Genomic DNA, 15,179 nt, shown 5'->3' on the forward strand with positions numbered 1-15,179 from the left:
ATGAACAAAAGGACATATTCGTTGGCGGAACTTCTGACAGAACTTCAAGCAACAGAAGGGCTATTTCATCAAAGTTCTCAAATTCACATTGCTGAGAACGTTTCTCCTTCTAAACCGAAAGGCATGAAGAAGAAGAAACAAGCAAAGAAAGTGAATCGATCTCTAGGGACTGGACCGAAAGTAGGTGTGAAGAAGTCGAAGGGCAAGTGCTTCACATGCAAGCCGTCTGGACATTAGAAGGTAGACTGCCCTCTTAGAAAGGAGAACAATAAAGGTATATCTTATTCTCTAGTAGTTAAAACATATTTAGTGGTGTTATCTACCGGTACCTGGTGTGTAGATACGGGAGCCACTGATCATGTCTGCAATTCATTGCAGGGGTTCCAGGAAACTCGACGACTACATGAAGAGGAGATTACCATCTACATGAGCAATGCTATGAAAGTGGCGGCTATTGCAGTGGGAGATGTTTATCTATCTTTAGATAGGAATAAAATATTGATTTTGATAAATTGTCTTTATGTACTAAGTTTTAGAAAGAATTTGATTTCAGTTTCTAAAATTATGGATGGATATTATGTTTCTTTTGGTAAAGAAAATAGAGTAGTTATATATTCTGGTACGTTGGCTGACAATTTGTATACTCTAAATCTATTAACTCCCACGATACAACAAAATTCATTTTAGGGATATGCTCTGGAAATGACAGTGTACATTCTGAACTTGGTACCTTCTAAGTCAGTACCCTTTACTCCCACAGAATTATGGAATGGGCGTAAGCCTAGTCTGAAACATATTCGGATCCGGGGTAGTCTAGCACATGTGCTGAAGGGAGACACTGATAAGTTGGAATCACGTACAGAAGTTCGCATGTTTGTGGGTTATCCTAAAGGAACGAAAGAAGGATTATTTTATAGTCCTAAAAAAATCAGAAGGTCATTGTTAGCACCAATGCCCGATTTTTAGAAGAGGACTATGTAATAAACCACAAGCTCATGAGTAAAATTGTTCTTGATGAGAACAATTTAGAAGACACGTCTACTTTAGTACCAATGGTACAAGATGAGATACCACAAGAAACTGCAACACGTGTCACAAATGATGCACAATTACAAGTAATGCCTTATCATAGTGGGAGGGTTATTTTTGGGAGAGTCTTTGGACATGAGCCTGATCCCTGGACATATGATGAAGTAAGAGATCTTGGAACATCCGACTTAATGAAGTGATCCAGTCTTATGGATTATTCAGTGACCAGATGGGTCTTGTGTATATAAGAAGAGTGACGAAAATGTGGTGGTATTTCTTGTACTAAACGTAGATGACATTTTGCTCATTGGCAACAATCCCAAAATGATTGTCAGACGTAAGGGTATGGTTGTCCAAGTGTTTTGATATGAAGGACTTGGGAGAATGTGGACATATTCTTGGAATCAAAGTAAGGGATCGCAAGAAAAGGATATTGTCCTTATCCTAAGCTTCATACATCAATTCTATCCTTGCTCATTTTAGCGTGCAAAACTCCAAGAAAGGTTTCTTACCTTTTCAGTATGGAGTACCCTTATCAAAAAAGATAGAGGACATGAAGGTAGTTCCTTATGCCTCGGCTGTAGGAAGCATAATGTATGTGATGCTATGTACGAGACCGGATATCTATTTTGCCGTGGACAAGGTTAGCAGATATCAAAGTAACCCAGGACCGAGACATTGGACTGCCGTAAAATTATATAAGGACTAAAGATTATATGCTAGTTTACAAGGCAGATAATTTTCTCCTTGTGGGTTATACAGATTCGGACTGAATGAGACAATAGTAAGTCGACCTCGGGGTTTTGTGTTTACTTTAGGTGGTGGAGCCATAACAATAGAGGAGTGTTAAGCAGAAATGTGTTTCAAACTCCACCATGGAAGCTGAGTATGTGGCAGCCTCTGAAGCATCCATAGAAGATGTATGACTCAGAAACTTCATAATGTACTTAGATGTGATTCCTGGTTTGCCCAAAATTATTATGATAATAGTGGTGCAGTAGCAAACTCGAAGGAACCATGAGTCCATAAGGCAAGTAAACACATAGAGCGCAAGTACCACCTAATACAAGGAGAGGTTGTAGTCACCAAGATTGCATCAAAAGATAACCTGGCAAATCCTTTCACTAAGACCCTTCTAGCAAGAGCTTTTGATCGACATGTTGAGAGGATGGGAATCAGATGTATGACAGCATATATGGCAACATAGTCTTTTAGTATATGTGGGAGATTGTTGGGATGTATACTAAAAGCCTAGCTTTTTGTATGAATATAAGAAACATATTGGTCAAATATCTACATTTATGTTAAATGCAGTTATCCATTTAATTTATATTATAGATAACATGATGTGTGGTGCCACACAGAAGATCATGTTATCAGTTCCTTATAAATTTAAATAGTAGCTCACAACCAAGATGGATTGGGACAAACTATTAGAATGGTTGTAATGTAATTTGGTATTAGTTTATCTTGACTATAAAGTTACACTAGTCCACTATATGTGTATTGAGCAGGACCATTTGAGGTTGTTTCTTTTTATACTGACTGCATAAAAGAACAAAACTTCTGTTATTATGGATGTGCGTACTCTTAATCCCGATATAATAACAATCACATATACTTAATATTTATTTCTTTAATTTACCAATAGATGAGATTTAGTTCGTTAAATCAATAGGTCCGATAAGTTGGGAAATGATATTATTTATATGATGTGTTGTTGATTATATAAGGAAACTATGTCCTAGTAATCTAGGTTGATGATGTCCCCTTGAGGAGCTCATAAGGATTGTCATGTAAACCCTGCAGGTGGACTTAGTCCAACATAACAATGAAGTTGAGTGGTACTACTCTTGGAGCTAGATATTAATTAAATGAGTTGTCAGTAACACATTTAATTAGTGGACATTCGATATCTTAAACACAGGGAGACTAACATACTCATGATAAGAAGGAGCCCATAATGTAATTTGGAATTGGTACGGTAGTTCAATAATAACTCTTTAGTGATATGAGTTATTATTGATGAACTTGAGTTGGGTGTTCGGGGTAAACACAGGAAGCTCAAGCTCATCGGGAGACCAAAACTAATTTCTCCTCTCGGTCCTTGTTGTAGCCTCTATAAAGCCTTGTATCCACCCTAAGCCCATCTTCTAGTCCATGTTGTGGCCGTCAAAGCACATCTTGGTGTCCAAGATGTGGCCGGCCAAGTCCTTCATGGAGCCCAAGTAGGGGTCGGCCAAGCCATGCTTGGTGACCAAGCATGGGGCTGACCAAAGTAAAAGGAAAAGGAAGTTTTTGATTAAAAACAAAATTTTATTAAAATCTTTTCTTATTTGTAGTTATCTACAATGGTTAAAAGAGAGATTTTATTTTTGTTAAAATCTTTCCTTTTTTGTAGTTATCTACAATGGTTAAAAGAAAATTTTTAATTTTGTTTAAACCTTTTTCTTTTATAGCCATTTACTAAGGGAATTTAAAAAAGAGATTTTAATCTTTCCTTTTATAGCCATCCACATGGTTTTAAAAGAGAGTTTTAGATTTTAAAATCTTTCCTTAAAAGAGATATTTTAATTTTTGATTAATCTTTCCTTTTTTGTAACCATGATTTAAAAGAGAAGTTTTAATTTTAATCTTTCTTTTTTTTTTTTGTAGATGTATACATGATTTAAAAGAGAGAGATTAATTTTAAAACTTTCCTTTATTGCCATGTACAATAGGAAATTTAGAAAAGAGAGATTTGAATTGTTGTTAAAATTTTCTTTTTTAAAGGGAGGTCACAAATAAGGAAATTTTAATTATGTTTAAAAATTTTCTTTTTTGCCATGAGCAAAGATTATAAAAGAAGAGGAGGTGATGCTTATGGTGTAACACATATAATTATTCTCCTCTTCTCCTTGCTTGTGGTCGGCCCTCTCCTTCTATCTTCCCTTAAGGTCGGTGGCATCTATATACCCTTCTTCCTCCTTTTCTTCCTTCTAAGGCCAGTGCTTGAAGAAGAAGGAGGAGAAGACAAGAAGTACCTAGATGGCCGGTTGCTTGGAGGGGAAGAAGAAGAGAAAGAGTTTCCTATTTTGGCATCCCTTGGTGGCTCGAGAGTCTTGGAGGAGAAGAAGTGGTTCGGGTGGATTTCATCTTTGTAGATTGTTGCCCACACAACGTCCAAGAGGAGGAGAGGAATACAACAGAAGATCAAGAGGTCTTTAGCTACAAAGAAAGGTATAACTAATTAATGATTTCCGCTTCGAATTAATTAGTTAATTTTCTTTGCATGGATTCTGAAACACCAACATAAGAGGCTAGCGATTTTATGTTTCGATTTCGTGCTATCAATTTTGTATTTCGATTTTGCGTTTCAATCTTGTGTTTCTATTGTGGTCTCTGTAGTTAAACCTAGGGTTACTGTAAGAAGTTAAATATCTAAATTCTTTGAAAGGCTTTGTCTAGGAAGTGGTGGATGATCTCATAACCAAGAAGGCCTAGTGTCTCGCCATGTTTAACCTGGAAGCCAATCTTTGAAATAGATATTTAATCATCTTCTGTAATATGGTTTAACTTAGGAAGATCACATCGATTAAACTTGGAGTAAAAATGTTATGTATCATTTCAAATCCAAGTTTAAATTCTGAAGAGCAGCTTGGATTAATAATGTTAAGCATCGTTTGCAATACAAGTTTAACTTCAGTAGAGCACATGGGTAGCTAGGTTAAGTTCTGTGCTTGTACAAATTTTTGTACAGGGAAAACAAAATGGTATTCCAAGTAGCAACCAACACCGACCCCTACTCAAATGCGTAGGGCTAGAGGACATCAACTACATTCTACGGGAGGTTCATCAGGGAACTTGCGGAGGACACCCAGGCTATCGGTCATTAGCTAGAAAGATACTGCTGGCCGGATATTTTTGGCCAACCCCCAAACATATGCCGCTCGGATAGTGTCCACCTGCTTGTCATGCCAGAAGTACCACAGCCTCTCGCACCGACCTACGAAGGAGATGAAGGCGGTCGACGTATCCTGCCCGTTCGACCAGTGGGGCATGGATATAGTAGGGCCCTTCCCCATGGCGACCGACCAACGAAAGCTCCTGCTCGTCGTAGTGGACTACTTCTCCAAATGGGTCGAGGCCAGCAGCTCGCGAGAATAACCGAGCAGATGGTTATGAAATTCATCTGGCAACACATTATATGCCGGTTCGGAATCCCGTGTCGGCTCATCTCCGACAACGGAAGACAGTTCGCCGGACAGCATCTCAAAGAATGGTGCGAGGGGTACGGGATTCACCAGGCCTTCACCTCTGTAGCATATCCCCAGAGTAACGGACAAGATGAAGTCGCTAATCGAGAGATTCTACGAATTCTTCGAGTTTGGCTCGACCATGTCGGAGGCAGCTAGGTAGACGAGCTTCCCGGCATGTTATGGGTGATCCACACGACTCCAAAGGAGGGGACGAGAGTGACCCCGTTCCACTTGATTTGTGGAAGCGAAGCAGTCGCCCCTATGGAAGTCGGAGTTGAGTCCGATCGTGTGCAGCAGTATAGCGAAGACAACGCTGAGAGGAGACTCCTGGAGCTGGACTTGGTGGACGAGGTGCACGCCAAAGCAGTCGTCCGGTTGACGGCCTACCGATAGAGGATACGCCAGAACTACAACAGACGGGTAATACCCAGATCTTTTCAGGTCGACGATTTCGTATGGAAGAAAGTGAAGCTAGTCGGCGACGTCGCCAAGCTGGAGGCTCCTTGGGCCGGACCCTTCAAGGTCGTGGAAAAACTCCGGTCGGGCGCTTATTACCTAGAGGACAAGGATGGGAGGAGGCAAGAGCATCCATGGAGTGCAAACCACCTCCAGCCGTACATAGCTGGATAAAAGGTGCGCTGATGTAATTAATGTCATGTAATCTCTATTTTTTCTGCGTCCTTCAGTTGCAAGATTAAAATTAAAAGCCAGGGTTTACAAAGGTATTGCCGAGAGGCCAATCCGCTCTGAAGATCGTCGAGCGGCAACGTTAAATCCCAGAGTCGAAGCGGCGACTATAAAAACCTCGTCTCGAAGACTGTCGAGCGGCGACGTTAAACCCCATAGTTGAAGTGGCGACTATAAAACCCCGCCTCGTAGACCGTTGAGCGGCGACGTTAAACCCCAGAGTCGAAGCGGCGACTATAAAAAATCTGTTCTGAAGACCGTCGAGCAGCGACGTTAAACTCCAGAGTCGAAGCAACGACTATAAAAACCTCGTCTCGAAGACGGTCGAGCGGCGACGTTAAACCCCAGAGTCGAAGCGGCAACTATGAAAACCCCGCCTCGAAGACCGTCGAGTGTTCGCTCTCCGCAAGTGTACGGAAATGTCGCAAGTAATATAAAAGATTATCGTATCCACAGGGACTGGAATAAGCACTAGAAATGTCTCAATGCGAATTAGCTAAACAACTATCCAATCGTTTCAAAAGCAAAGTAAAGGTAAACAAATCTAATCTTAAAGATCAACAAACAAGAATTTAGTGTTTTGGGTTATGATAAAGGGAGATTCTAGGAGTTTCGGTTTCTTTGTAGGATTTCTCGAATGTAAATGGTTCACCAATTCTTATCCCTCAATTGCCTAACATGTAGAAAGTTGCCGGTTCTCTCTTGCAATAGACAACCGGCTAAGGACTGAGAAATGTATCTAAATAGGATTAATTAGACATGAACCTATGTTGTCCTTACACAGAAGTGCACCTATTACTATGCCTTCCTCGGATATCAACGTAGAAGCCCACGACTTATTAATCTATCAAGATACAAGAAACTAATCACAAAATCCATCCTACTCTCTTGAATATTCCTATTTCCTCTTCAAGATTATCTCTCAAACGTCCTTACACGGGCTTGCACCTGTCACATGGATCCCTCGGATGATCGAGTGAGAGTTTATCTTTACAAAGTCCATAAGAAATCCAAACAATTAATCAAGAATGAGAATTAAGCACGAATCACCATTAATCATTCAAGATCTAATCGATACAAGCAAGATAATGTCATTGAAACAAGAAAATGGCAAATCCATAAGAGATTACATCAATCCATCATACAAATACTCCCTTCATCCTAGAATACAAGATCTACTCCATAAATCGAGGAAGAAAACCCGAAGAAATAGAGAATACAAGCATTTCTTAAATTCCCAATCCAAGAAACCAAGAAAAGGGGGAAAGAGAAAACTTATCTACGAAGAAGCTTCGTCTTCGGATCCAATCCTCGCTCCGGAGCCGGAATCGTCAAGAACTCCCCTTGAATCGCCCAGAAATCCTCCCAAGAATGGGAGGAAACCACCAAATCTTGCCTTCTCCCAAAGGGGAGAGATCCTTCAATTCATGAAGGAGGGTTTAAATAGAGGAGGAATCGGGCGCCACACGGCCCGTGCCGTGTGAGATTCACAGCCATGTCCGTTCCTTCTCTGCCAAAGCCGCTGACTGTGGTGCACCGCCCACCCACTTAGTCTGGAAATGCTACAGGCAGTGTGGTGCACACGGCCACACCGCTTAGTCTCTGAAATGCTACACGGTCGTGTGGTGCACACGGCCACATCCTCTCTGGAAATGCTACACGACCGTGTAGATCCACACGCCTGGACTGCCCCAGCTTCATCTTTAAGCTCTGGGAATTCTACACGGCCATGTCATTTTCCACTCTGTTGGTGCCAAACTCCACACGGTCCGAGCTCCATAGTAGTGCAGGGCCGTCTAGTGCTTTCTCCCTTTGTTTCCTCCAATGCTTTCCCAAAGATGTAGATTCTTCACCAAATCGACTCCTGTGTACAGAAAATGCACAAAAAGCAGATCTCCGAACCAAAAGAGTAAATATGCTAAAAGGAAAGCTGGAAGTATAAAAATGCATAGATCAAGCATGCTCAAAGTATGTAAATGTGCGTAAAAACATGCATAAAAGAGTATATAATCTACGCACATCACACCCCCAGACTTAAACCTTTGCTTGTCCTCAAGCAAAATGCCGCAGTCTAAATTCATATATTCAACAACACATTCATAAAACCTAGTGCACTTTCCTAACTCTATCAAAAAGTTTCATTAGAAAGCATGATCATAGAAACAAGTACAGTATGGTTCAAGCATAAGAATCTTGTGCACAGTGTAAAAGTAACTCAACACTCTTCAAGTTTCAATCCATGTCCTAGTCAAGTCGTCATCAAATTTGAATTCCTAGTGTTTCCAGTGAAAGACAAGTAACCAGTGATAGGCACTTACTCACCATTCACTTGGTTCATATTTCTCAACTAACCCAAGGTCTCAAAGGTGTGCTCAATCTCAAAGGAAGCTAAACAGTCATTTCCCCAGTAACCTAACTCGGTCTCAAAGGGGTGACTTGCTAGATTCCACTCATGACAACTGTTTTTTATATCCCTTATTTTTTTTTTTAAGTGTTTGCATTGTGCAAAACTTATTCACAAATGTACTTTTAGCACACATGTTGGGATATTTTGATTTTTCCAAATAAGCTTTAATGATTTGAGCCTCATCCAGTAACCAAAATGAAATCACCATGGAAACCAAGTACTAAGCAAACAAGATGAATCATGACTATTTCAATGACATCAACTATTCAAGCATCAAGCACAAGTGTAGTGAAGATAAAATCCTTAAGGTTGAACCAAAACTAAAACTCATCACCATAAGATTCTTAGCTTGTTTCATGCTACCCAAGATAGAGAAAAGAAGTACATAAAGTTTACTACTAGCATCATTCGAACATCATGAATCAAGACAATAATCGTGCTAACATTTCACTTGAATCCAAGAAAGCATATAAGTGAAGATTTGATGTTCTCAAAATTTTTTTTGCCATGATTATTTCAAAAACAAGCAAAATAAAGCAACAAGCAATGAAAATAAGAACCAACATGAAAAACTAACAAAAACAAAAAGAAACTGAAAACCAAACTAAACAGTACATAACACCCCCCCCAGACTTAAACTTTTCATCGTCCCGATGAAATCAATATGGTGGAGGAGGTGGAGGTGGACGAGGGAAAGGAGGTCTACGACGTGATTGGCCAATAGGAAAACTAGGAAAACCTGGAATCTCACCCAAAGATCTATGATACTCATATAAAGCATCTACTTGTTGGCTAGTAAGCATCATGCTCTGCATAAAATCTCTCATCCTAGCCTGATCAGTATCATAATCCTGCACAAACTCAGCCACTTGACCTTGAAAATTTCTCGTAAACTGAAAATGATTTTGTACCTCCCTAAACTGATCATCAGATAAAGAGAAGCGCCCCTCCAACATTTTTCGTTGGGAATCTTGCTTCTCATGAAGTGATTCTAGAGATGTACGAAAATCTGAAAAATCAAACCTAGAAGATCCCGTGTCATATGCAATAGAATGCCTAGCGGGCTCCATAAAACTAGAAGGCTGCGGGTGTCCATATGACGAGGGCTCATGATATGGCTCAGTGTCTCCAGGTATAGAAGGGTTATCCTCAGAATCTAACTCGAAAATTACCCAATTAGCCGGGTTACGAATAGTAGTTCGTTCAGGAAAAGGAAGGGGTAGAGGAGAACCACTCCTCCTAGGAAACACAAAACCATTCTCATCCCGAACGATCATTTTCATAGCAAGACATGCATCAATGTCAATCATGTCATTACCATGAATTATTTCCAACCCATCAACATCAAGATTTAAATTACAAGCTATTCGGGTAATCAAACCACCGAAAACAATTGATCCCGATGATGTCCTAGCAGATCTTAATAAGGTTTGAACAAAATGAAAACCAGAATCAAATTCAACCTTATAAAGCATAGCCCATAAAGCATAAAGCTCTATCTTTTTAACCACCCCATCACTCTCTCCCCTACCAAAAATAGTTTTACCCATGACTCTATGTAAATACCTAAAAATGGGGTTTTGCATATGGGAGGCCTTAGCTCTTGAAGGCTCATAAGGTTGATCTAACCCAGTTATTGCATTCCAAAAATGATTCCAATTAAACCTTGGATCAAACCTACGAGGGCTACCGATGGTTAATCCAAAACAAGAATTAAAGTCACTAAATGCCCATAGAAATTCTTGATTCATTAGTCTAAAAGAGATTTTTCCAAAATAATCATCTTCATTAGTAAAATGGACATCCAATGAACTCAAAAATTCCAAAACAAGACGAGGATATGTAGGCAAATGGGTGTACATAATATCACTCCAATCCAAAAATCCAATCATCAAATCTACATCTTCCCTAATTTCAAGCATATCAAGAACAGTTGGGTCCATATATCTAGTACACACTATCTTTCTATTGACAAGAATTGCAAATCTAGTTACTTGATCATCATTTCTAAACACAATATTGAATTCATTGTCATTACCTTCGTTGCGTGAAGTCCTTTTGCCTTTGCCCTTCACTGGTTGCTTTCCTTTGTCCCTTGATGGCTCCCTCTCTTTGTCTCCACTGGATCCACCACCTCCTTTGCGAAGTCTCTTCAAAATATTGGACATCTTGATGAGTTTAGATAGGGGAAGAATTATCTAGAGTTGTGGAACTCAAAGAACTAAACTTCAAAGAACAAAAGATCTTAGGTTAAGAGAACAAAAAGTCCAAGTCTTAGAGAGGAGGAGAATCGGATCTAAGAGATCTCGAGAGATTAGAGAGGAGTTTTTAAGAGATTGGGAGAGAAAGATATGTTTTGGAGATCTGGGGGTGTGCGGAACACGGCCAAGATCTGGCCGTGCGGAACACGGCCAAGATCTGGCCGTGCGAGGTAGGAAGAAGACTTTAATAGTTCTCCTACACGGGCCGTGTAGATCTACACAGCCTCCCCCTCTTCCTTCTCTGGATTCCTCGCATGGCCGTGTCTGGGACACGGCCTCTCCATCTTTCCTCTCAGGATTCTTTACACGACCGTGTCTAGGACACGGCCTATACCTTTTTCTCCTCGGGAGATCCCACACGGCCGTGTCTGGATGACACGGCCCAAGCACTTCCCTTCTCTGCAACCTTTGCCTGGCCGTGTATAGCACACGGCCTGACTCTGTTTTGCACCTAACCTGAAAACAAAATCAAAAGAATGCATCAAACTAAAAGAAATTACAATACAAATCAAAACTAACTAAAAGAACCCTTGGGTTGCCTCCCAAGAAGCGCTTGTTTATGGTCTTTAGCTCGACCAAACTTTATCATTCGCTTCTTTTCCTCACCCTTGGAGGACAGATATACTTTTCGTTTTTGTTGGGAGATCTTCTCCCAACATCTTCCACCACATTGTCTCCTTCATTTGGTGGCCTTCCATGAGGATGAAAATTCCATTCCTCAAGTTTATAAATGCTTGTCCTGCTACACGCATTTAAAAGAGACGAGACATGGTTAGAGATATTAGATAAATCATATTCCAACTTTTCCTTACCAATTACCAAAGAAAGCTTATGATTTTTGACATCAATTATAGCTCCAGCTGTAGCAAGGAAAGGTCTTCATAATATGATAGGAATCCTAGGGTCCTCTTCCATGTCCAACACGACAAAGTCTGTGGGAATAACATTCCCATCCACCTCTACTGACACATCTTCTATAATACCCAAAGGGTACCTGCAGGAATGATCGGCAAGTTGAAGTGTCATAGTAGTAAGTTTAATGTTTTTGAGACCTAATTTATTACAAATTGAATAGGGAATGAGGCTAACACTCGCCCCCAAATCACAAAAAGCTTTTTCAAAAAATTCTTTTCCTATGTTGCAAGGAATATAAAAGCTCCCTGGGTCCTTCAGTTTTGGAGAAGTGTTCTTCTCAAAAATAGCACTACATTCCTCACTAAGCGCAATGGTCTCAACCTCTCCTCTTCTTCTCTTATTTGACATGAGATCCTTCAGGAATTTGGCAAATCTAGGCATTTGTAGAATAGCATCAATAAGAGGTACCTCTACACAAATTTCCTTAACTTTTTCTAGAAACTTGCCAAATTCTTCATCCTTCTTTAGCATTGTAAGTCTCTGAGGAAAAGGGACAGCTTTGCTCTGATGGTTCAGTGGAAGAGTCTCTTCAACCTCAATGGTACTCTCCTCATTAGCTTGAATATGATTTGGTATAGGAGGAGAGAGCTCTTCTTCTTTTTGTATCCCTTTTGAAGCAGTCACTTGGGAGTCTCCCAAGGTCCGTCCGCTCCTAAGCTCAATCCTATTGCAATGCTCCATAGGATTCACATCAGGTTTTCCTGGAAGCTGTCCTGGTGTTCTGGATGATGAGGAAGCTAGTTGGGCAATTTGACTATCCTGGATCCTTTGATGCTTATCAGAATTATCCATTCTTTGAATGAGCTTTGCTATATCTTGCTTCATTTCATTCTGACTTGAGACAATTTCTTCAAGCATCTTTTCAACATTTGACTTTGGTAAGCCTTGAGAAGATAGATGTTGAAAATTTTGTTGCCCAGCTTGAAAATTTGGTCTTGCCCCCATAGATGGTCCTTGATCTTGATTATTTCTGTAAGAAAAATTTGGATGACTCTTCCATCCAGGGTTATAAGTATTTGAGTATGGGTTGTTCTTCCTTTGATTGTAACTCATGATTGCATCACATTGTTCAAGTTGATTGATTTGTGCAGTGATAGCTCCCAATGGACATGAGTCATTTGAATGCTCTGAACTCCCACATACTTCACAAGATGTACTAATAGCATTGACCATATTAGCACTAGTCCCCATATTTTCAAATTTCTTTGTAAGAGCGTCCAATTTTGCAGACAAAAGAGTGACTGCATCTACATCAAACTTCCCTGATGCTTTAATTGTTGGGTTTACAGAGGAATAGCCACCACTTCTTTCATTTGCCCATTGATAATGATTTTGTGCTACACTTTCAATGATTTCTTCGGCTTCATCTAAGCTTTTTTTCATAAGTGCCCCTCCAGTAGCTGAATCAAGGGACACTTTGGTATGATAATTGATACCATTGTAAAAAGTGTGCAACACTAACCATCTTTCCAACCCATGATGTGGGCATTGTCTGAGCATACTATTATATCTATCCCATGCTTCAAAAAGAGATTCTGAGTCAGTTTGCTTGAAGCTCGCAATTAAATTCCTCATATGAGCTGTTTTGCATGGTGGATAGAACTTATCAAGAAACTGTTGCTCACACTGCTCCCAAGTGGTGATGCTATTAGGGGCCAAAGAATTCAGCCATTGCTTTGCCCTATCTCTTAGAGAAAACCCAAATAATAATAATCTAACTGCATCTGAAGGAACTCCATTCATTTTCATGGTCCCACATATTTCATAAAAGACCTCTAAGTGTTGATTGGGGTCTTCATGAGGTCCTCCACCAAATTGGTTCTGCTGCACCATAGATATGATTGCGGGTTTGATCTCAAAGTTGTTAGCTTCCACTGAAGGTCTTGAAATACTAGATCGAAAACCTCTTGCATAGGGTGCTGCATAATCCTTAAGTGGTCTATTTGCCATGTTCAAATGTTCCTGTTCTTCAATTTGCCTTTGCAGAATTCTTCTTTTATGGAAAGTTCTATCAATCTCAAGGTCAAAAGGAAAGAATTCCCCTGCAAAGTTAGATCTTCGCATACACAAGAACAAGATGGCAAATGACAATTCAACAGAAAAAGAAAAATAAAAGAATCAAAAATGCAGAATTGAATTTGTACAAAAAGAATTAACAAGAAGTAAGAGTTATACAAGAAAGTAAAAACAGGAATCTAATGATTAGTTACAACTATGCAATATGAAAGGAAAACAAATGTTATGTTTAGTCTAACTCAATTGATAATTCCTAATGTTATAGCGCAGTCCCCGGCAACGGCGCCAAAAACTTGTTCGCTCTCCGCAAGTGTACGGAAATGTCGCAAGTAATATAAAAGATTATCGTATCCACAGGAACTGGAATAAGCACTAGAAATGTCTCAATGCGAATTAGCTAAACAACTATCCAATCATTTCAAAAGCAAAGTAAAGGTAAACAAATCTAATCTTAAAGATCAACAAACAAGAATTTAGTGTTTTGGGTTATGATAAAGGGAGATTCTAGGAGTTTCGGTTTCTTTGTAGGATTTCTCGAATGTAAATGGTTCACCAATTCTTATCCCTCAATTGCCTAACATGTAGAAAGTTGCCGGTTCTCTCTTGCAATAGACAACCGGCTAAGGACTGAGAAATGTATCTAAATAGGATTAATTAGACATGAACCTATGTTGTCCTTACACATAAGTGCACCTATTACTATGCCTTCCTCGGATATCAACGTAGAAGCCCACGACTTATTAATCTATCAAGATACAAGAAACTAATCACAAAATCCATCCTACTCTCTTGAATATTCCTATTTCCTCTTCAAGATTATCTCTCAAACGTCCTTACACGGGCTTGCACCTGTCACGTGGATGATCAAGTGAGAGTTTATCTTTACAAAGTCCATAAGAAATCCAAACAATTAATCAAGAATGAGAATTAAGTACGAATCACCATTAATCATTCAAGATCTAATCGATACAAGCAAGATAATGTCATTGAAACAAGAAAATGGCAAATCCATAAGAGATTACATCAATCCATCATACAAATACTCCCTTCATCCTAGAATACAAGATCTACTCCATGAATCGAGGAAGAAAACCCGAAGAAATAGAGAATACAAGCATTTCTTAAATCCCCAATCCAAGAAACCAAGAAAAGGGGGAAAGAGAAAACTTATCTACGAAGAAGCTTCGTCTTCGGATCCAATCCTCGCTCCGGAGCCGGAATCGTCAAGAACTCCCCTTGAATCGCCCAGAAATCCTCCCAAGAATGGGAGGAAACCACCAAATCTTGCCTTCTCCCAAAGGGGGAGAGATCCCCTTTCAATTCATGAAGGAGGGTTTAAATAGAGGAGGGAATCGGGCGCCACACGGCCCCGTGACACGGCCGTGTGAGATTCACACGGCCATGTCCAGTTCCTTCTCTTCCAAAGCTGCACGGCCGTGCGGTGCACACGGCCACAGCCTGCTTAGTCTCTGGAAATGCTACACGGCCGTGTGGTGCACACGGCCACAGCCTGCTTAGTCTCTGGAAATGCTACACGACCGTGTAGATCCACACGGCCATATAAGGCTTCTGCTCTGGTTGGCTTCAAATCTTGACACGGCCGTGTGAAGTTCACACGGTCATGTC

The 15,179-nt window shown here is 40.1% G+C and overlaps 1 non-coding gene across 1 annotated transcript; it reads left to right on the plus strand.

Moving 5' to 3' along the window:
- The first annotated feature begins 13,008 nt into the window (after nucleotides 1–13,008).
- Nucleotides 13,009–13,114, plus strand: LOC122049956. Its single transcript, XR_006131191.1, has one exon. It is a non-coding gene; the product is annotated as a small nucleolar RNA R71 (small nucleolar RNA).
- Nucleotides 13,115–15,179: the final 2,065 nt, after the last annotated feature.

Source organism: Zingiber officinale, chromosome 2B (genome assembly GCF_018446385.1).
Source record: "Zingiber officinale cultivar Zhangliang chromosome 2B, Zo_v1.1, whole genome shotgun sequence".
Taxonomy (NCBI): domain Eukaryota; kingdom Viridiplantae; phylum Streptophyta; class Magnoliopsida; order Zingiberales; family Zingiberaceae; genus Zingiber; species Zingiber officinale.